This window comes from Ambystoma mexicanum, chromosome 1q (genome assembly GCF_040938575.1).
Source record: "Ambystoma mexicanum isolate Mex_15411 chromosome 1q, UKY_AmexF1_1, whole genome shotgun sequence".
Lineage (NCBI taxonomy): Eukaryota > Metazoa > Chordata > Amphibia > Caudata > Ambystomatidae > Ambystoma > Ambystoma mexicanum.
The window spans coordinates 522,589,464-522,610,908 of NC_090922.1; the positions used below are offsets into that span (position 1 = coordinate 522,589,464).

Sequence of the window (21,445 nt, forward strand, 5' to 3'; positions counted from 1 at the left end):
ATAAAACATTCAAACCTAACACTCACCCCTGATGCACATTACAAACCCCCAAAATACACAGACATATCCCTTTCCCAATATTGCCCATTGCTCTCAACTCACCCGCTTTTGGCGAGTGTCACCCGCCTTGAAAGCAGATGAATCACCCGTCAAGTCCTTCATACGCCCATTCACTTCTATGGGCCTCTCACCTGCCAAAAAGCAAATCGGATGTTTACACCCGCTTTGGTGATGGAAAAGGTTGGGAGCTATGATTGCCGCTCTGCATCAAAGTAACAATCAGCATAAGATAACTTTAATATTCGTCATAAACCAAATTCAAGCACTAAATAACACGTTTTCAAGCACCAAAGAACAATCAACTATACTAAATGTGCTTTGTAATAAAGAATCTCTCCCGCTCTGTCCAGCTCATGCTTGCCTTCCCGCTCAAGCAAAAAAGATGAGGAAGTGAACGTTTGAAGCCCACGTGATGAAGTGGAGGCGGAGCGTTGCTATGGTCCGTTTCTCGGATGGGAAGTAGACACTATTGACGAAGTGAACGTATGAAGCCCACGTGATGCGGAGCAACCCACGTGATGACATGGAGGCGGAGTGTTGCTATGGTCAGTTTCTCGGGTTGGAACTAGACACTACGTTTACAAAACGCTCCTTTTCATTTTTAGGCAGCATCAGGTGAGTGCATGCGAATTTGTTATACATTTCTTCTAGCATCCATTAACTTAGATGGTTCTCACGATGACGTGGCAGTGCTGGCCAATGTGTCGGCTTTCGCCGGATCCGAGATCCGGTATCAGATCTCTGAATCCGGCTTGCCTCTGCCCTGGCCAACAACCCATACAGATTTTTCGGTTCGCCTCTGTCCCTGGGGTGGGGCGAGGGCGCACCGGCACTTTTTTCCACGTCCCTCGGTTCACTGTTGACTGTCTTAGTAAACAGAGGGACGGGGAGAAAAGTTTCCCATCTCCTAACAAAGAATTCCGCAGCGCCCGGCCACACAATACAAGAACAGCAGGGGACACCATTCACAGGAACAAACGCAAACGCCAACTGAGTCCCCTGCCGTTCTTGTATTGTGTGTTGCCGGGCGTCTTGCTCTTCAGCAACAGCAAATAATGGGCGCTTTGTCTCCAGCCCAGGTCACTAGCATGCAAACTTTGCATGCCAGTGAGCAGTAGGAAAAGGGCCCTTTGATGCTTACCTGCGGGGGTGGGGGAGGCGGCGCAATGCTCCCACTGGTACTGTTTGTTGAGGGCCAGAAGGACCGGGAGTTCACATGCCAGTCTTGCTCCTCTGAAAGCCCAGCAGGGCTGGGAAATTAGGTCACCTGTGTTGGTGAGTTAAGTGTTAGTCTGGTGTTTATGAAAGGGAGCACTGCGGAAGGAGGGCATAAAATGTGCTTGTCAAACTTAATCACAAATAAATGCTTCTGTTCTGTTGACCGCAGGTGTTAGGAAATTAAACTGGGTGCCAACTTTTGATTTTCACAGCAGGGGCAGAAATACTCCAGCCCAGCCCTGAATATACGAAAGCGACCATCCCAACCCATGTCCTGGCCAAACACGTTTATAGCAGCAACCCGTTTGTAATATATAACCTCAGCAACGGTCACTCAACCTGCTGAGGTACCCTTCTATTCTACTATAGAGCTGTTTATGGATCCTTTAATGTAATAAAAATCGCTGCATTACCAACAGTAAGTATTTTGGGTGCAGCACTGCCATGGAAGTGCTTTAAATCGGAACTGATGCAGTGTAAAGTATGGCAGATATTGCACCATTTTAAAACTATTATTTGGAACATTTCCTTTTGAGCAGAGTTCAACTGCAGGCTCCACCCCCTCGGAACTGCGCCCCCTCCCCAGCGGGATCCCCCTTCACAATTTTTCCATTTCAATCTCACCCCTTTGTTGTTATATTGGTAAGAGCAGCCCTTTTGCAACCTCTAGAAATGCACGTTTAAGTAAGAGGCTGAAGCTGTAATTCGTTGTATTGCACTCATCACATGTTGAAATTAAAAAGTGTAAGTACTTGACTTTCTAAACATCTGATTTTGAAATTACACGGGGCAGCCTGTTCTAGGTATCGTAGACACAGTAGCTGCTCCGAAAGCTCATTTAGGGTGCAGTTCAGGCTCTCGAATGCTCGCAGAGGCAGTAACTGCTGTGCAGTTGCTACACAGACCGTGGTTTGGTGTAAGTGAATATATATATAATAATACCTGAACCGGCTACGTGTACTGTCTCCAGTTCCAGTGCCTACTCTGAAAGTAATGATTCCCCAGGTGGCTGCAGATCGAGTACTTTCTCTGGGTCCGATGAACCTTCTGTGGATAATAACTGCAGGCACAGTGTCTGTTCTAGGTCTGTGCAGACACAGAAACAACACCCGATGAATATCAGCAGGCGCTACCTTCTCTATCGCTAATGGCAAAGGCCCATCACATCCTCTGGCTGGAGCGAATGAGTGTAGACACAAAACTTGCTCTGGAGCTAATGACTTATGATACAGTTTGTACCTGTTCATCAGCTACATCTGACAATACCTGCCCTGGGGCAAATAATTACAGACACAGTACCGGATCTGGGATACCGATTCCAGACACAGTGCCTGCCCTGGAACTAATGACGTTTGATACATTACCTGCTAATCCATTACATATGACAGAATACCTGAATGATGGCATGCACAGTACGTACTCTAGGGCTAACGATTCCAGTCACAGTGACTGCTATGAAGCTAATGGTATTTAACACAATAACTGCTCATGAGCAAATCTGAGGTTAATGACTGCAGAAACGGTAAAAAAAAAACATGCACCCTTTCCTTCTTGTTGTCCTTTTCCATTCCTAATTTCCCTCTGACACCTCGAACCAGACTCTCTGAAATGAGCGTAAAGAAGTGATCAGTAGGGATAAACCACCGTGCCACGATTTTCAAAACGTGTTTGGTGCAACTGATGGGATGCTCATTCACTTCACTTCACTTGCATCAAAAGGGTGGTGACCTGTGCACAAAGGACATTTAAATGTGTGCATCATAGTTGTGCACATTGAGGTGGTTTTCTCCCACCAAATGCACAACTGCACAAGACAAATTGTGGAAAGGGGGTTCTGGGCATTTTCAAGTAAATCCAGATTTTCAAAAGGGGTGCACTTTTCTAAGCACAGGGGGGGGGTTCATTTCCCTGAGCCTATGTGGAACAGGTGCAGGGGGATGCAAAATGTAAGGGAAGGTCACTTTGAATGCGTTGTGTGAATAAGCGAGTGAATGTTGAGTCAAAGAATGTGGATGTGTTTGTGCTGGGCCGGGGGAGCTGATTTTGGCTGGTGAGGGCATCACAGTGTCAATGGTCGTCTTCTTTTTTTTTTTTTTAAAGGTTTTATTGGTGTTTTCAACAGTAAGAACCCAATGTAACCCCCTCCCCATCTCTTCACAGTCCCAACACATGTAAACAACAACGCACCCAGTCCTGTTCCCCTCCCCCCAGCCCCTCCTTCTGTAGATGGCTCCCAGTCCCACGTTTCTGTGAGTGACCAGCTCTCTTGCTAACCCTTGTATGGGCCCTTGCACTGTTTGAGAACACCCAACCCCCATAGTCGGCACCCTCCCCAAGTGAAGCGAGTATTCACACCAGCCCCAGCAAACTCATTTCCTTAGGCACCATGCGGCACGTGAGTACCGCTGCATGTGATGCAGGACAATGTCCCAGTCTGAGAGAAATCTTTGGTGATCCCCTTGAATCAAATAGGTCACCCACTCAAGTGCCACAAAGTTCCAGATTTTACTAACCCATTCGTGTTCTTTGGGGGCAGCTTTTTGTTTACATTTGTGTGCCACCACAAGCGTTGCCGCCGATATCGGGATGACGTATGTCTTTCTTTGAGCTTTCGAGGGTATGTTTTCAAGAACCTCGCCCATTCCAGGATGACCATCCTATGTTTTCTGGCATCTGACCCCCAATAATACTATTCGTTGCTGCACGGATCAGGTCCCAATAAGGCTGTATGACTAGGCATTCCCACCAGATATTCTTCCACAGTCCCAGTTCCCCACATGCCCTCCAGCAGAGCGCTGATGCAGTTGGGTAGAATTTATGTAGTTTTCCTGGGGTGAGATGCCATTGGACCATTATCTTAACTCACATCTCGTGAATCTGGATGTCCTCCCTGAGCTTGGGGATATATGCCCATAACTGAGTCCAAAGTTCCCTCGCCAGCGGCTGCCCCACTGCAGCTTCCCACTGCTCCATATAGTGCCATGCCTGGCTCCTTGCCCCTTCTGCTATAATCTCATATAACGCTCCTAACAAATGCACTCACCTGATGCTGCCTAAAAATGAAAAGGAGCGTTTTGTAAACGTAGTGTCTAGTTCCAACCCGAGAAACTGACCATAGCAACACTCCGCCTCCATGTCATCACGTGGGTTGCTCCGCATCACGTGGGCTTCATATGTTCACTTCGTCGGTAGTGTCTACTTCCCATCCGAGAAACGGACCATAGCAACGCTCCGCCTCCACTTCATCACTTCATATGTTCATCGTTACGAACCATTCAAAGGGCGTGAGATCCCCGGTGGCCGCTGACCTGATATTGGGTTCGTAAGACAGTGCCTCGGTTGAGAGTAGCGATGGCTCTCGCCCTCCTTTAGCCCAAAGTCCTGCTTGCACTGTGCAAAGGATTTAATGTCCTGACCTGAGAACATGCCACGTAGCTTGCGGCACCCTGCTGTCTCCCACCCGTTGAAGGCACCCCTTTCCATACCCGGTGTGAACTGGGGATTCCTAAACGGCAACTTCGGCTGGGAGGGGAAGGTGGTCCAGTTCACCCTCTGCACCAACTCATCCCATGAGTCCCCCACTATGGCCACTTTCCTGCTACAGTACATGTTTGCAGGTCTATCCCCCTTGGGTTGCCACAACACCTCGTCCAGCGGCGAGCTTACCACTGCTTTGTCCATTCGACACCAGACCTTCCCGCGATCGCCCCTGAACCAATTCCGGATCACTCTGATTTGAGCCGCAAGGAAATGGAGGCAGAAGTTTGGCGCTCACAGTCCTCTCTTGCTTCTGGGAGACATTGTCATCTGCATAGCTACCCTGGCTCTCTTGCGGTTCCAAATAAATAACCCCACATGTTTTTGAAGGGTACTGAAGAAACCATGGGGAACCCCCACTGGCAGGGCTGCGAAATAGTACAGGATTTTTTGCAAAATTACAATTTTAAGGGCATTTATCCTCTATTGATAAAAGCACCCATTCCGCCAGCAGCCGGTGCAGCTTTTTCGCTTAAGGCGGGTAGTTGGTGTTAGGGAGAATTCTCAAAAATGTGCTAATTGTGCTAATTCCCTTCACCTTAGAGTCCCTCAGCAACTTTGTTGGATTTTTTACTTGGAGAGAGTGTGACCCTTTTTTTTCCCCACTCTCTCCATGTATTTTGATGTGTGTTTTACTCGCGTGTTCTTTGATTATGGAGTTTTAGACGGCTCCATAGGCCTAATCTTTTCATGTGTGTCACACCGCACCATCAGTGCAGTGGCACAGGAAAGCCTCCTGTGCCTTATAGGCTCTCCCAAGATTTAAATACCTTCTCTGGGATGAACTACTGTTTCCCAGAGAAAGTAAAGTTAAATTGACTTTACTAGTCTTTTTAAATTCCTAGACCCAGCACACCCTGTCTTACAACAGAGTGCTGGAAGGGATACCTAGTGTCCCCTGAGTCTAGAAACTCATGTAGCAGTCAAATGCCACCCTTTCCCCTTAGAATGGCTGGTGGCAGTTGTATTACCATGATTTTTCCCGACCGCAAACTATTCGTAGCTCCGGCAGCTAAAAACCGCGGGAGCCATGTTTTTCCAGATGGCGTCTGAGCCCCCTTTGTTTAAATAGGTCCCGGTCTTCTTTTTTGCCATTTCTTTTTGGAAAAGTCCTTCTAGAGTTTCTCTGTGCGCCAAACCAGGTTTGCTCCCTTTGTTCCATCACCTTTGGCGGGCTTCAGTCCTGAAGCCCGCCTCTGGCGCCTGAGTGTCTGGGGTGGGCAGGAAGTGAGGGAGATGCCCGATGTGCTTAGTCTCCTAGGTGACCAAAATGCACTCCGGCATGATTGGCTGGCTGACTGTACGGCAAGGCCAGCCACTCTGCTGGGTGAGTGGCAACTAGGCTGGAATAAATGGGAGGAAACTAGATAAAAGGCAAGTCTCAAGGCTTGGAAGAAGGAGTCAACCACTGGAACGAAAGAACCAAAGACGAGCTGAAGGAAGACGACTGCTGCAACTTCTGGACTGTTGGTTTGCCAGGTGAAGCCCTGCTGCAGGTCCAAATTGCTGAAACTCATCTTGACTGAGAAGCCTCTTCAAGCACGACTTATTCCTTTTGAGTTGGTGGGACAAATCAACACGTAAGCCACCTGGATACCATTCTCGGAGCTGGATAGGATTAACCAGGGGGAAGGACACCAGCTTGTGTGCTTGAACAGCTACCAGGAATCAGTTTTGCCAGCTTTTTCGACCAATCCCCGTGCAGTGCAGGAGTCCCCCCGACATCCTCTCTCTTGTCCCCATGATTGAGGCTCAAGCACAGCGAGATCTGCAGGAACAGAAGTCTTCAGCTGCATCTTTTCTTCACTGTAAGGTACTGTGAAAACCAGATCGAGAGAACTTGCCTCTCGCGACAAAAGTGCGCACAACTTTTGCAACTTTCAGGCCTGATCAGCTTTTGCCTCCCCCTCCTATGATTCTTTTGTCCTCAAACTACTTTTGAGAACTTTTACTGAGACTTTAACGTTTGAAAATCTGAACCGTTGTATCCTATCAAAGACTTTTTAGCCCATTGACTTTGGCCTATCCTATTGAATTTCATTGACTCTTCTGGTGAACACAAAGAATCTGCAATGTTTAAGAATACTTGTGATCCTTTCTGTATATATTCGAAATAACCTTTGCCTTTTTGCTCCTCTATCTAAGTAACCTGAATGTCGTTTTGCTCCTACTTCAAAGTAGTGTAAATGCCTCAGAACCTTATTGAGTGCAGTATTGTAGTATATTTAAGTATATTAATTGCCTCCTTCTAGTGAATGTTTGTTTTTTTACCAAGAAACCTTGAGTAAGAGTCTATCTGAATAATTGTGATTGTAGACTTCTGTATAACATCATTTCTGTTTCTTGTGTAATCTGCTTGGATCACATGCTATGCATAGACCGACATCTAGTGGGAGCTGCAGAGTATTAGTTGTTTTTCGAAAATGGATATCGAAATAGGGCATGCCAGTAATACTATCCCTATTGTGACGTCACTTGTACCCATGATCCCTCACGTGTGTAGGTCGTTCGCATTCTTTTTTTTCCTCCATCGTGAGCGGTCGTAAAATATATAAGCGGAGACTTCGGCGTACGCCGTTGAACTATACAAGTGTTAAGATAGTATTTCTTCCTATCCTTATCGACGCAGTGAAGACCTCAAGAAAAACTACGAAGCTGACCGTCGGACAAAGACTTCGACGTCACCACCGGGTCTCTGAAGGCCCTTTCGGCCTTGGCCTTACAGTAGGGAGAGTTGGGGGTGGACAGAACACCATGTATATTCCGACCCTTCCCCCATAGTCGCCCAGCTGCCTGCCAACAATATGGAGAGTACTCTCTTTAGTTCTGCACCTCTTGTAATAAAAAATAATACACATGGGTCGACAAGCATAGGGTCTGTAACCTCTGCTTGCATAGAGATCACGATGAGGCTCATTGTCGGGCCTGTAAATTACTCAAACCCAAGACCCTCAAGGACAGGCGGACTAAGCGTTGGGCCCATCACGCTATGCAGGCCAAGGCCACCATTGACGTTGAAGGGGCGACCAGTGGTGGCAGCGATGCCGTCCTTTCGGAGGGTGATGGGGAACCTCCACGTGCCCCCGACCCTGATAGACAGGTTGGCGGTCCTGTTATGGGGAAGACACCCGACGGCAACGGCACCATACTCCCCCACACTGAACATACACCCGCGGTGATGCGAGTGAAGTCGCATGCCGAGAGTTGGCGGTAAAGGGCAGGTCCGTTGACCCGAAGTCCTCTGAGCACCCCGAACGGCTGCCTCACGACAAGCCCGCTAAATCAAAGGACGCCCGACTCAAATCTACCACACACAGCCTTGCAACGTCCCCGTAGTCGAGACTCGACCTGGTCCTATCCCCGGGTGTAGGGAGTCAGGTTTGCTCCGTTCTGCTGAAAAATAGACCCCCAATTCCCCTCCTCAACCCCTAGCTTGAAAAAATCAACTTCCAAGAGCAGGGATCACAAGGAAAAACATAGGTCCAGTTCCTCTAAGGATAGGGACTCTGATAGGAGGGATAAGGCTAGGGAACAACCCACTATCCCACAGTAACCTGATATCGGGCCTGTGTATACTACTGATGAACCTGACCATACACAGAACCCTGACACTATCAGTTTAGAGGAGGAGGAACATGCCTCCTCTACCCCTACACCTGCCTCTACCTACCCAGGGTTTATCCCCAGTTCAGCCACATGGACTGCACAGGATATTGATAGTCATGAGTCGTATGTCTTGTTTAGCTAGCTTATTTGAAGAACACCCATACACTACCCACTACACAGCCGTCTGGCTCCAATACAACTAATGTAGCCTCTCAGTCCCAGTTAGCGGCTCAACCAGCTAGAAAGATATCTCACCCCCAGTAGAACCATCTGTTGAGCCAGTTCACAAAACTCCTCGCCTCTACGCCTTTACGACCTGGATGCGGGAGTTGATACATGGACAAGGATGAACCTTATTATGACAACGTCGAGGGTTACGAAGCCGGTGTGGGGGATGATCAAGATCAGGAGGACACTGAGTCGGTTGTCTTTGCGATGGACTCTCCAGTCCCTCAAGACCCTCCTTTGACAGACTCCCCTGTGGACAACCAGCCCCTATTCAATGACACACTCAGGGCTGCAGAACATTTTGGGATTGAAACGCAAGAAGTCCAACAGGATAAAGACTTTGCAGAGAACATCTTGGGGGACAAGAGACCTGCGACCTAATTCATCCCCCTACTCAAGTCAGTCCAAAGAAGGATTCAGCCTTCCTTACAGATGCCGAATGAAACCAGGGCAGTAAACACCAGAATTGAGAAACTTTTCTGCCCAGTGCCCTCCGACCCATGATACATAAGGGGCCAGCTTCGGCCAGACTCCCTCGTAGTCACCACTACCTGTAAAAGAGCTGGTACCCCCTTGGCCTCCTCCAAAGGTCCTTCGGACAAGGAGAGCAAAAGACCTTTAGCTATGGGGAGGAAGATGGCTTCATCAGCGGCATACCAAGCGCGGATAGCTAAAATTCCATCCTACTATCCAGCTATGACTGCCCCAAATGGGATAAGGTGACGGCCCTGGCAGAGTCGGCACCAGAACCACTGAAATCCAAACTCTCCCTTCTGGCTGCCGAAGACAGAGCTACAGCTGGTGTTCTTCTAAAGCACAACTTTGACGCGGCGGATAACGCCGGCCACGCTATCGCGGGGGCCACCATCTTGAAACGCCAAGCCTGGCTCAGTCGGGGTTTAAACTGGAGACTCCGTCACCTTACTCAACATGCTCATTGAGCCGGATGTTTTTTGGTAAAGTTGTTGAGGAGGCTCTCAAGTCTGCTAAGGACGAATACAAGATGCTTAAATCCCTTGGCCAGCTGACAAACAAGCAATGTGGCCAGAGAGGTGGCAATCATTTTCGCTGCTCTTGTGGACAAAACACACAAGGAGACACTGGATACAATCGGAAACCAAGGGTCCTCGTGGAATACCAACCAGTAGGCATCCCAGGGCTTTCCCAGAGGTCAATGCAGGGGCCGCATAGGAAGAGGGAGAGGTTCCCCCACCAGAGGTGGAGGGACGCCCTCCAAGCAATGACGTCCTGATACAGGTCCCCTCGCGTGCCTCCCTAGTCAAGGGACAAATATCTTTTTTTTCACCCACGCATGGGAGGATATAACATCGGACAAGTGGGTGCTGTCAACGGTGACAGGAGTTTAATGTATAGAGCTCCAGGGAAGACCACAAACCTCCCACCACGCCAGAAAAAGCCTTCACAGGAAGAACAACTCATCCTGCTGGAGGAAGTAAAGGCTCTTCTCCTCAAGGACGCTGTTGAGCTCGTGCCATACAACAAGTTAAACAAGGGTATTTATTCAATGTACTTCCTTGTTCCAAAGAAAGATCTGACCATGCGCCCGGTGCTAGACCTGAGCCCTGCAAACAAATTTGTAAAGCCACAATAATTTCGCATGACAACGCTACAAGAAGTAATCCCTCTCTTAAAACGGGGGGTGGGGGGTTGCATAGCAACATTGGACATGAAAGATGCTTGTTTTCATATTTCAATGTTCCCAGTGCACAGAAGGTTCTTGCGGTTCAAAGTAGCAGACCAGCACTACCAGTTCAAGGTTCTGCCCTTCGGGATAGCCTTGGCTCCAAGGGTGTTCACCAAGGTACTGGCGGTGGTGGCAGCGCACCTACGCAGGGAGTCAATCCCAGTGTACCCTTACCTGGACGACTGGCTTATCACGAAGAAACCTACCACCTTTGCAAGCTAAACACACAAGGAACAATAGACCTTCTCTTCCAATTGGGCTTCTATATAAACGAGAATAAGTCGAGTCTGGTACCAAACACATCAACAGTTCATAGGAGCTGTATTAGATACAAAGACCGGTTTAGCCTTCCCATCCATAGAAAGAGTACAAAACATGCTTCGGCAAATACCCCAGTATCGAGCCGGTCTATGGATCAGCGTACGCAAAGCAATGCGTCTGCTAAGTATGACAGCATCATGCATTTACCTGGTCCCCCACGCGTGCCTCGGCATGCGACCCATGCAGGAATGGTTGGCGAAACAATGGTCTCAGGCAAGTGGTCAGTGGGACGATCTAGTGGTTGTTTCACCAACTCTGGTTCAGAACTTACGCTGGTGGGCTGGTGGTCAAGGGAAAATCTGTTCAAGGGGCAACCTTTCCACGAGCCGGAAACGCAAGCGGTCGTCACGACAGACGCGTCACTTTCTGGGTGGGGGGGACCTACTACCTTCACCACACAGCACACGGCCTGTGGTCACAAGTGACTGCACAGAAGCACATAAACATACTGGAGTTATTGGCAATCCTCAAGACACTTCAAGCCTTCGAGGAACACCTAACGAACCAGTCGGTGCAAGTTCTAACAGACAGCACCACCATAATGTTCTGTGTCAACAAGCAGGGAGGTACACACTCTCCAAATCTGTCCAAGCTGGCACAGAAAATATGGAAGTGGGCACTCAGACAAGGGATGTCCCTGTCCTCCCAACATGTTCCAGGGGTACTCAACACTCTAGCAGACTCTCTCAGCAGAGATCCGCTGCCAGAAGAACACGAGTGGCAACTGCACGCAGACGTAGTAGACCACATCTTCTCTCTCTGGGGCTACCCATCTCTAGACTTGTTTGCTACAAGAGAAAACAAGCAATACCCAGACTTCGCGTCCAGGTTCCCCCAACCAGAGTCCAAGGGGAACGCCCTATGGATGAACTGGTCAGGGAAATTTGCTTACGCTTTTCCCCAAACTCCATTCATCAGCAGGGTAGTGAACAAGATACACAGGGAACAGATGACACTCATGCTAGTTGCTCCTATGTGAACAAGACAACTGTGGTATCCACATCTGTGCAAACTGGCGATGTATGATCCCATCAAGCTCCCGTACTAAGTCAACCTATTAACTCAGCACAAGGGTTCAACGATACACCCACAACTTCGCTCTTTGAACTTGGCAGCATGGCTCCTGAAGTCCTAGAGTTCGGACACCTTAACCTTCCACAATGGTGTATGGCTATCCTAAAAGAAGCACGGAAGCCAAACCCCAGACGCTGCTATTTTACAAGTGGAAGAGAGTCGTCATTTGGTCATTTGGTGCCAATCTAAGCAGATCAACTCCATAGAGTGTACTCCATCACGCATTCCTACTTACCTGCTCCATCTGTTGGATTCAGGGTTGGTCTTTACTTCTCTTAAAGTCCACCTAGCAGCTTTATCAGCCTACACCACCTCTCAAAGTAAAGTCTCATGGTAGAAAGTGCCAGTCATTAAGGCTTTTATGGAGGGAGTGAAGAGACTACACCCTCCAGTCTCTAATCCCCCGCCTGTTTGGGATCTCATCATACTACTAGCAAAACTCATGGGACCCCTTTGAGCCTTTGCATCAAGCTACTCTTAGACACATTACCTGTAAAACTGTCTTCTTAGTGGTGATTACTTCCATAAGAAGAGTCCGCGAAATCCAAGCCTTGTCAGTGCAGGATCCTTTTCTTTATCATACATAAGGACAGATAGGTTTTACAGACTCACCCTAGGTTTTGACCTAAATTCATTTCTAAGTCTCATGTAAACCAATCAATCGAGCTCCCGTCCTTCTTCCAGAAGCCAACAAGCTCAGCCGAGGTCAAACTCCATAAACTAGATGTGAGGAGGGCGGTTCTCTACTACATAGATAAAACCAAACCGCTTAGGAAGACTAATCAACTGTTCTTCTCCATGGCTACAGGCAAACGGGGAGAGTGTGTTTCCAAAAAAGCCATCTCCAGATGGATAGTCAAATGTATACAATTAATTGTCAGACAAAACACTGCCTGTTACACCAAGAGCCTACTCCACACAAGGTACTGGGGCCTCTTTAGCCTTTATTACAAATATCCCCCTAGACCTCATTTGCAAGGCAACTACATGGAGCTCAGTTCATAACTTCACTCGGCACTACTACATTGACACCCATTCCAAGACAGATGCACAGGTGGGACAAGCGGTTCTAAAACATCTTTTTGCCGCTGCTCCTCCTCACATCCCACCACCTTCTCATAACACTGCTCGCTAATCTGTGCATAGCATGTGATCTAAGCAGATTACACAAGCAACAGAAGGAATACATTACTCACTGCAATCGTATTTCTGGTGCTTGTATCTGCTTAGATTCACATGCACCCACCCTTGCTCCCCTGAGAGAGGGTCCATAGATGTTTCACATGAGTTTTTTTATACATATAATAATCTGCTTGGGATATCTGTACTCGCGCTATTCCTCATGTGACCTCATGTCAGAAAAAATACAATCTGAGGGACCTACACGCATGAGGGATCGGGTACAGGGGACGTCACAATAGGGATGGTATTACTGGCACGCCCTATTTCAACGTCAATTTTTGAAAAAACAACTGTTCTACTCTGCAGCTTCCACTAGATGTTGGCCTGTGCATAGCATGTGAATCTAAGCAGATACAAGCACCAGAAATAGGATTATGGTGAGTAATGTATTCCTTACTGCTCACATTCCCTCTTGAGATAAGCGTGGCTGCTCAGCTCGCTACCAAAACTGTGTGGTACAGACTTATACTAAGGGTTGCTTTTTGCTTGCTTACACCTGTAGACAAAATTGTGTGTAGTGGTCCCAAAGGGCACTGCATACAAATCTTGCCTAACACTGGTAGCAGGCAGTAAGGATAAAGTGTAGTTGTTACATTGAGAGTTCCGCTTTTCTTTTGTTCAGATAGTAACATTCACAAGGATAAACACCACTAGAGAAGTACATTTATCATGCCTGATATGGATAACTACAGACAGGAAGCCCTGGTCATTCTTACAGTAGAGCAACTGAAAGATGTGTAGTGTCTGGTACCTCCCTGTTAAAGGAAAGAAAAATGAATTGATTGAAAGGTTGTTGAATAATCAAAGTCTGGAGAATAGGTCTGTTAACCTACTCCTCCAGCAAATGTGGAAAAATGATGATGATGTAGAGTCTATCTCTAATATTATTGAAGGATCAGATGAGTTAGTGGAAGTTCAGGAAGGGAGCCCCTTGCCTCCTCAACAGGCCCTTATGCCTCAAACCTTAGCCACAGGGACCCTACCAGATCCAGTACTGAGTCCAGAATCTGTCTCTCTTGAACAAATGAGACTTGAGTTAGAATTGAAAAGGCTCCAAATGCAAACTGAAAGTAAACATCAGGAATTCAGACTCCGAGAAATGGAATTGCAGCATGCTCTTGAAATGAAGAAATTGTCTCTTGAAAATGTTTCTATTCTAGAGTCTTCTAAGTCTTCAGTCCTAAGAGACCTTGCATTCCTAAGGAAGCTTGATAATTTGGACTAGTTGGGTGCTTTTGAATATAACTATGGGATTCAGGGTTTCACAGGGAATCAGCTGATTCTTGGCTTTTGTCTAGGCTCCCCCAGGTTGCAACAGATGCTGTAATGGGGATGGTGGAACTTGAAATATTGGAGTATGAGAATGTGAAGCTAGCTTTGATAGTTAGATTTGGGAAAACCTCTTCCCAGTACCTTAAGAGGTTTAGGACCCTCAAAAAACATGATGGTACCCCTTGGGCTACGTGGGAGTGTGTGAATGTTTGAAAAACTTAGATGGTTGGGTAAAAGCTTACAGAGTTAACACTTTTGAAGGAATGAGAAATCTGTTTTTGTTAGAATCAATTTTTGATGCCTGCTCTCCTGAGCTGAGACAGCACTTGGCTGACTCTAAGGAACTTGATCCAAAGAAGTTTGCAAAGGCTGCTGACTTGTGGTTGCCAACAGGGCTACTCACAAGGATTCTGGGGCAACTCAGAAAAAGGATGAGGGGAAGAGGCACAAGAAATCTGACAAAGGAAATTCTAATACCTCCATCCAAAAGAGGGCCACAAACATAAGCATGGTAAGCCACATGGGAAACTGAATCAGGCTAGTCAAACCTCTGGTGCCAAACCAGAGGGAGGTCAGCACAAACCCCATTTGTTAAAACATTTGGAAAATGTTATGCTTGTGGGTCAACTGACCATGTGAAAGGGGATCCCGGATGCAAGGGTAAATCTTTAGGGGTCCACACTGTCTCATTAGCCTTCTCCCCAGAGGAAGAAGTACAAATGGCAAGTGGAAACCTTCAATTATTGGCTGAAGACCCAATTGGAGTGTCTGCCAGCATTTCCTTAGTGTCCCTGGGTCTGTTGGAACAGCAGAATTGAGATGTCTATAATTCAATTCCAGATAAAAATATTACAAGGACAGTGTACTTGTAACTGGTCAGGAGACCCTGCCATTAGACACTGGGGGAGCATTACAGTTGTGGATGAATGTTTTTTTCAAACCTGAGGATGTTGCTAAGGCACCCAAATACCTCACTAAGCTTGCTTGAGGCCCTATCCAAATACTTCCTAGACTACCAGACTACCTAGTATGCTTACTAGACTACCAGTGCAACATGACGACCGTCAGAATACCTGTAAGTGTACAAAGTGAGGTGCCTGGGAGAGTCCTGCTGAGGAATGACTTAAAAACGTGTTGTATCAAGCACTCCCTGTAAAAGGAAAGAGGAGCAGACAAGGAAGGCCATAGAGAGTACCTTAGACTCTCCAGAGGTTGTTATAGAAGAATCTATAACACCCAGTCCACAGGAGTTACTGACTGCCGTTTCCAGGAGGAAAGAGCCAAAGGCGCGCGCATTTGGAGGAAGTGCATTTGTGAAGTGCTGTCGGCTGTGGAGGAGCCCGAATGCCTGTTTTTTCTGTGGACAAGAAACTACAAACTTTGACTTGTAATGAGCCTAAGCCCCGCCCCTTTTTTGCAAAATCATCTTAAACAGCGGGCCGCGCGCATTTGGCACACGCGCATTTGAAGGAAGTGCATTTGTGAAGTGCTGTCGGCCTTGGAGGAGCCAGAATGCCCGTTTTTTCTGTGGACAAGAAACTACAAACTTTGACTACAAGAAACTACAAACTTTGACTACAAACTTTGACTGACACTATTTCTAGTGCCAACTGTTATTTACACCCTCTTATTTTACTTATTTTCACAGTAATGAGCCTGAGCCTAAGCCCCGCCCTTTTTTCCCAAAATCCTCTTAAACAGTGGGCCGCGCACATTTGGATGAAGTGCATTTGTGAAGTGCTGTCGGCTGTCTGCTGGCTGAGGGTCTGAGGGCTGGGGGCCATAGGCAATTATAATTTGTCATTTTCAAGGTAAAAACGTGCATTGAATGGTATATTTGAATATCTGTGGAATTGAATTGTACACTTGTGGAAAAGAAAGAGACATAAATAAACAATTGGTATAAGCTAATACTAAGCTAATATTGTCACAAGATAATACATTGATCACAAAATGGTGATGACGCTGCGCACTGGGATGCCGCCAAAAGAAGTCATTACCATGTGTGTGCTTGATGCCATTTCTACTCCTAAAACGTCCTCCAGAACGATAAATCTTGCACGGGTTAGCAAATCAACATCTAGTATGAGAGCCTGTTCGGCAGTAGCCGATATTAGAAAATACTGTGCTATAGGGAGTAAAAGTGGAAGTAATACAGAGTGTGTTCAATCAGTTGGGCTTGCTGAACTGCCAACGAAACTGGATTCAGCAGACAAAGATACCCAGGAGAGTTGTAAGGAAATCCAATTGCCCCCACCTGACTCGTTAATTGCGGCAGGTTTACTGGATGTAATTGACCAACAAGGAGAGGGGAGGGTGGAAGCCCAAATCAAGGCGACAGAAAGCATGCAGGACTTACAAATCACTGCAGACTTAAGTAAGGATGAAAAAGAACAGGATGTTTCTATTGGTAATATTAATGATGGAAATGAAGTGGTGAGAATGGATGACACACTTAATAGAAATAAAGTTAGCTCACCAGATATAAACCAGTCCTCTGACTTCAAACGGGACTTAAATGACAGTATAGGCAGGCAGGAGCTATACCAGTCATCTATGATGTTTTCTCCAACAAATAATGCCTCCTCTGTCTCCGCCTGTTCCTTTGTTCAGCCAACCCCGCGGCAAAATCACTCTGCCCAAAATGAAAAGATTCAGGCAATACCGGGAAGCTTTGTTATAGGACTTGAAACCTCTTTGCAAACCATGAATACAGCTCTTTTTTCACTTACACGCCTCTATGATACACTTATGAAAAGTAACAACCAACACTCCCTCCTAATTAAATTACTGCAAAAAACTTCAGTAAAAGAGTCTGGTTGTGGCTGCTGCGAGAAGGAAAAGAACATACACAACCATCGAATTATAAGTGTATAATCAAGAACTGAAGATACAAAATTACAGGCTAATGATATACTTTTAATCGATTGTACTCAAGATCAATTGTCTGCATTACAATTGGGGGTAAAAAATAAAAATACAAAGGTAAGAAATTTAACCGAACTAGTGCAGGAAAACAAAATTGATAAACTAATCAATGTGGGCGAGCAGGAAAGCTCTCTGAGAAGTAGTATGGAAGAAAAAACAGAAGAGTGTATAGTTGGGCAATCCTGCTCCAAAAAGAAGAAAGACAAGGCAAAAAACCTGGAAATTCCGGATAAGCAACCCCTAATACAGAAAGAAAATAGCGATGTTCAACCTATTACAGGGGTAGCAGAAAATGAAAATATGCCGATTTACAACATTTTTGACACAAGAAAGAAAGAACCAAATGTGAGTGTCAAAACTACTACAAAAAAAATCTAAGAATGTTCCCACCGTTGCTAACTCTAAAATCACTGGAACAAAGCAATTTATCCGTACCCTAACTTTGCCTAAATCAGCGGCAGCTGTAGCTCGCACGGCTATCGCAAATAAATATCGGAAAGCGATATCCCACAAAGCTAGCCAAGGACGACTGACCCAAAATACGCCCTCAGAATATGAACCTCTAAATAATTTAATTCAAATGGCTGATCAGCAAAAGGAAGCGGAAATTTGCAATGCCACTAAGGAGTTATCATGTAGGGCGAGTAGTAGTGAAGTAAGTGATGTACCAAATAGACCATCGAATCAGGTAAATGATGGCCTGACTAACACTGAGAACCAGCCTATAAGAGAGAAACAGGAAAAGGCTAGCAATGGAGTCGAATGTAATGACTGCAAAACAGCAGCAGGATAAGCTGATACTTATGTCAGAATGGAAATCAGAAATAGAGCAATCCTTAAAAAAAATTATTGCTCAAGTAAATATGAATGAGAATCCAATGGGAACTGACTTGGGTGGGGGAGTTCATACACCTGTGAATAACACAATAAGACACAACCTCAGCCTAAAACACACTATACAACCAAAGCTGGGTATCGAACGCCGGGCAGAGATGTTAATACAAATTGTCTCATGATGCAGTGTCGACCTCCGCCTTGTCAAAGTTTTGGCCTGAATAGGCAATCTGTGTTGAATATATTTGCTGTGGTTCAGGTTCTTGAAGGGATATGTTCATGTGATATAGACCAGATAGAATTCCCTCACCGAAACGATCTGTCCATGATAAAGCTATGGATGAAATCCAGCTTTGTCAAAAATGCAGTATGGGAAGCGCAAGATGATCTCTATGAATTGGGTTTTATTCTGATAAACCCTGCCTTGTGGGAACAACAACCCCCTATCTCCAGAAACCAGTTTGTGCCCAAAGTAAATGTATACCAGAAAGGCCAAAGTTCAAATGGACAAATGATAGAGGAGAGAGAGCTGAGAATGAATAGCAACTAACTAGTCCAAAATCTAAAAACTCTAGCGTTAGCCTCTTGGAATACAAGAGGCTTCAAGCAGCTTACCAAATCTAAAGATAGCCTATTGTTGAATTATGACATTTTGGCTTTCCAGGAAATTTGGCTTGCAAAGGCACCAGTGTGGGATAATCATGTGTTAATCTTGAATCCTGCTATCATGCCAGTCAGAGGTAGACCTAGGGCAGGTTTAATGGTAGCTATAAAAACATCCCCCAATATGCAAATTGAACATTGGTTCTCTCCTAACAGCTTTATACAACTGGTAAGGATCAAATATAAGACTGAAGATATTGGGTTGTTAAACATCTACTGGAATCATTCTGCAATATCCGAATCGGATTTCTTTGAAGCTATGGATGAAACATTAAATCTAACAATCCTAGATACGATTTGTAATCATGTAATAATAACTGGTGATTTGAATTTAACATGCCTAACCCAAATGGGATCAACTCTGACGCTGATAGCTAAAAGATGGAGCTCTTATATGGCGGAACGACTGTTTGTAATGCTAAATGGAGCTAAAAAAGGTGATATGCCATCTAGCAGTACATGGCATAGAGGTTCACAAACGGCAACAATTGATTACACCTTTGTAAACCGAGACCTGTTTAATTATATAACTGAATTTCGAATCATATCCCAGAAAATAAGTGATCACGACATTCAATCCATAAAATGGAACTGGGTAATTGATGACCAATTATATGATTCATCTCTAGCTTGTAACCTAATGACTAATTCAGCTCAAAATAGATTTCATTGGACTCCAGCATCTTTACAACTTTTATGTGAAACATTAGATCGGTCTCCGTATAATAACACAGTTCATGGTCCTAATACTTGTCCGTTTTATGTCGAAGAAATGCAGATCTTCAGGACCAAGACACGATCACTATAGTAGCAAGCCTAGAAATCTGCATTCTTATGACCTTGAGGTAGCTACTCATGAATCTCGATATAGGGCTGATAGAAGAAAAATTATAAAAGAAAATTCTCTTGACTGCTCACGACAACTGAATACACTAAAATGTAAACATAAGAATGGATAAGAGCAAGGAAAGCTCTTATGTATTAACACGATGCAGAGGTTATGTTAAAATATCTACAAGAGAAAAATTCAGCTAAAATATGGTCACTTCTAAAACAAACACAGACAAAAGTTCAAATAGTGAACCAAATGAACCCCATTCCCCAAGAAGTATGGTCTACCTTTTTATAAAACTTTATATGCTGACACTATCACTACTAGGCATCAAGATAATTGTGAACCAAGTAAGACGGAGAATCTTGTCTTTGATATTGAAGACATCTTATTGTTCATTGCAAAATTGTCCACATCTCGTGCTCCGGGCCCAGATGGTCTGTCAAACTTCATGCTAAAAAAAAATCCAACTGCATGGGCATAAATTCTAATAACCATCTTTAGTCAAACTTTTTCAACCCACTCCATTCCTGATTCATGGAGGAAATCCATAACTATTCCTATCCATAAAAAAGGGGATAATCAACAACCCAAGAATTATAGACCTATATCTCTCATGGATATACCGGGTAAAATTTTTGCCCGCTTATTATTGAGAGATATCAATAAATGGTTGAATGGTGCGGGAATTAGAGACCCAAACCCAACTGGCTTTATGCCAGGAATGGGGACAGCCATTGATCTGCACATTTTGGAAGTACTAAAGAAACAAGAGTATCAGAGAGGGCAGGCAACATATATGGCTTTTATTGACTTTCAGGCTACCTTTGACTCAGTATGTAGAAAAAGGCTAATCAACAAGCTCCAGGAAGCAAAGTGTCCGAACTATATTACATACTGGATCAATGAACTACACTCTAAAACTACAGTCCAGATCAGATTAGCCTTAGATGGCACCCTATCAGATGCAATTGAAACATTTCGGGGACTAAAGCAAGGTTGCATCTTGGCAAGCACCTTGTTTAATTTCTTTGTCGGCAGTGCAATATGATTTTTTGAAAATAACATCTGATGCTCCCCGTTTGGGAGGGCATACAGTTCCCCGGCTATTCTATGCTGACGATTTAGTGTTGCTAGCGAAGACGCCAGGGGGCTTGCAAGCACTCTTAGATACCCTGAGCTATTATGTTGATGCAAACGTGCTTACAATTAACCAAGACAAGTGCAAAATCATGATACTTGAGCCAAAAAAAAAAATAATCTCCAAAACCAGAAAGTGGCAAATTCAGAATGTGAATATAGGTGTCATCTCTGAATATAAGTTCTTGGGAGTGACAATTAGCAATAACAGGACAAACCATATTTCTGTGAAGTCGAAACCAAGGTTAACACTGGTATAGCACAGTCTAAGATAATACAAGGCAAATTTGGCAAATTTTCATTACTTCCAGCCATTACATTCTACAAGCAAAAGGTCACACCGATAATAACCTATGGTGCCGAAACAAGAGAGATCGTTCCAGAGAATGTGTGGCTAGAATTTGAGGGTCGTTATTGGAAAAAAAATGTATGGCCTTCCAATGTCTACATCAATGTGCTTAATACGACATGAACTCGGTCTAGTATCATTGTATGCAATTTATACATGGAAGATCTTGATGCTGTATCGTAAATATAACATGGCTACTAGAGAAAATGGAATAATGTATACAATGAGAGGACATATGCTAGAATCAGTTAACCCCAAAATTGAGAAATGGAGAAAGTGGGTAAAAGAATTAATGAATATATCTGGTATTGATCTTGAGTTACTCATTAATAATCCAAAGAGGGCAAAAATGAAACCTGAATTGTTTGATTGGATAAGAACTCGAGAGGCATGCATAAAACTAAGAGTGTTTAAACAACAAGCTGTCGCAGCTAAAAAACTTCATGTAATGGAAAACTACTTAACAAAGTTTCCAGATGCCAAATCCAGGTATACA

The 21,445-nt window shown here is 45.1% G+C and overlaps 1 protein-coding gene across 2 annotated transcripts in view; it reads left to right on the forward strand.

Moving 5' to 3' along the window:
* The first annotated feature begins 498 nt into the window (after positions 1-498).
* RABAC1 (Rab acceptor 1) overlaps positions 499-21,445 on the forward strand; it is a 273,689-nt gene continuing 252,742 nt past the window's right edge. The window contains exon 1 of one of the 2 annotated variants that reach the window (XM_069640925.1): positions 499-675. The gene's annotated coding sequence lies outside the window, so the exon portion shown is untranslated. Of the gene's footprint in view, positions 676-1,156; positions 1,336-21,445 lie in introns of those variants that run through there. The other variant, XM_069640926.1, reaches the window with a different exon arrangement.